Source organism: Octopus bimaculoides, chromosome 1 (genome assembly GCF_001194135.2).
Source record: "Octopus bimaculoides isolate UCB-OBI-ISO-001 chromosome 1, ASM119413v2, whole genome shotgun sequence".
Classification (NCBI taxonomy): Eukaryota; Metazoa; Mollusca; class Cephalopoda; order Octopoda; family Octopodidae; genus Octopus; species Octopus bimaculoides.
Genome location: NC_068981.1, coordinates 116,487,579 through 116,490,095, shown reverse-complemented (window position 1 = coordinate 116,490,095; position 2,517 = coordinate 116,487,579).

The window sequence follows — 2,517 nt, the reverse complement described above, 5'->3', positions numbered from 1 at the left end:
ATATATATATATATATAAAGTTTATGTAAAAAAGAAAATTATAATCATATAAATAAGATAGTTTTTGATTTTGGAAATGGAAAGAGATGTCTTACAGGAAGAGCAGCACAAAGCAATAATAAAATTAATAAATAATGCTTACATTTGATAATTAGGTATCTCATAGTTGTACATCTGATTAAAACGTGCTTGACCTTAAATATCCCACAGTTATTATCATTGTCTTTAATACAAAACCAGCTTAATTGCATATGTATAAAATTATTCAGAAGTAGAGGAATTGAGCTGAAGTGTGAGAACTAATTAAGATATTGTTACAGGCTAAAATGTAAACAACAGATGTAATTTCTTAGATAGGATCGTTTTCTAAACGACATTAATACAAACAAAAACTGTCAGTTGTAATGTGAATAAACTTTGGTAATTTTCTCTAAAGCTGATGATGAAATTAAATTTTACTATAACGGAAGCAAAAGGTTTAAGTAATATACAAGCAAATGATGATATTTTGATAATCCTAGTTTGCGTCTCGAATTGGATTCACATTTAACACAATTTTATTTTTACTTTACTACTCAAGTAACGATTATGAAATCCTAATTTCACTAAATATATCACTTGAATGCCAAGGCTTTGAAAAACTAGTATTGGTACATTCGGAAAATACTAATTTAGCTGGTGAGTCACCGAAGCAGTTGGCCACAATAAAGTTTATGACTATATTTTGTGAGTTCTATTTAAGTTAATTTGGAATCAATTCCTTCTAATTATAACTTTGATAAGTACATACACTGTGTGGGAAAAAATAAAGTATTAACACACTTCTGTTGAGAAATGGATTATTTAATAGGAAAATACCAAAATTAATTGTTAATGTCACATATACAGGGAAAAACACATATCTCTCTTAGTGGGAGGAAGAAGATCAAAGTAGGAAAGAGAAAGAGGATGTTAAGGAAATAACAGTGAACCAAACCAACGAGTTCCTACATAACTTGAATCCATTTGTCATGCCGCATTTCACAGTTCCCTACCGAAGTGAAGTTTCCACACATTCTTTCCAGGACCATGTATTCAAAAGCGCAATGTAGGAACATCCGTTATTCCATGGTGAAGTGGCTACGAACATTACTTGTTTGTACAACTACTGCGTTGAACTCTTAGATTTTAGAGCTAGCATTTTTGCTAGTTGCAAAATCATCGACTGTACGTCGCTTGAAATTATAAATATTGCGAGCAGAAGAAAGCTACCACTATCTCTAGCAGACGAGGTTTCCAGAAGTAGCCCGAAACCAGGTTGGTCTGCTGGACCTGTCACTAGAAGGTGATAGGGGTTCCCTCCCTTGCTAGCAATATCTCAGATGCCGCTGTGCATCGTTGACAAGCTAGAGGAGCTGTCCTCTTGGGGTTAAAAAATCGAAGTAAAGTCTAATCGAACAGACAGCTATGTTGAAGTGGCTATGAATATTACTTGTTAGCACAACTACTGCGGTGATCTTTTAGAGATTTTAGAACTAGCATTTTTGCTCCTTAAAAAATAAAAAAAAATTCTTTGGTATGATGGTATGACTACATTCATGTAATACCGCTTCTGTCACTAATATATATGTATATGTATGTATGTGCATATGTTTGTGTGTATGCTTCAGTACACGCCTATACGTTATATATAGCAATTGATTTGTGAATGGGAACAAACACAGACACAAAGACACACACACACACACACACACGCACACACACACACAAACACACACACACACACACAAACACACACACACACACACACATACAAGCACACATACATATACACACACACATATTTGCTTTGAAGCATATGTATATTGAGTTCTAATGCCTAGTTATTAGTATCGATATGCCTAAGCGAAATAATAACAACAATAATAATAATAATAATAATAATAATAATAATAATAATAATAATAATAATAATAATAATAGTAATAATAATAATAATAATTATAATAATAATAATATATGAAGAGAGAGAGAGAGGGAAAGGGAGATGAGAAGGGGAGAAAAGGAGAGCGCAGAATATAAAATTAAATTATAAACCTGTAAAAAAAGGTGCAGACTTTATTAAGAAATATGTATAGTAAACATGAGATAATTGGATAAATACAATTACAGTTGGAAATAAGAACATAGTGTTTGCTGTAGTTGTTTAGTCCTAGGTCAAAATTTCTTGAACACACCAAAGGCCTGTGTCTCTCACTTGCGACAGCTAAATCTGGTTTTTTTTATATATCTTGTCCAATTACAAAAATGGTCACAATTTGTTGGCCTTTGCGAAGATCCGATTTATTTTGTCAGAATGTGCGCAGATAGTTATTGTCAACAGTAAGTAGGAAAAGAATTGTTTTGAACGAATATACATTTATTTATTGAGAAAAGGTTAATTTGCCTAATAATATGGGACTCAGTGTATACAGTATATGTACGTGTGTGTGTTTGTGTGTGTGTATGTGTGTGTGCACATATATACTTGTATATACT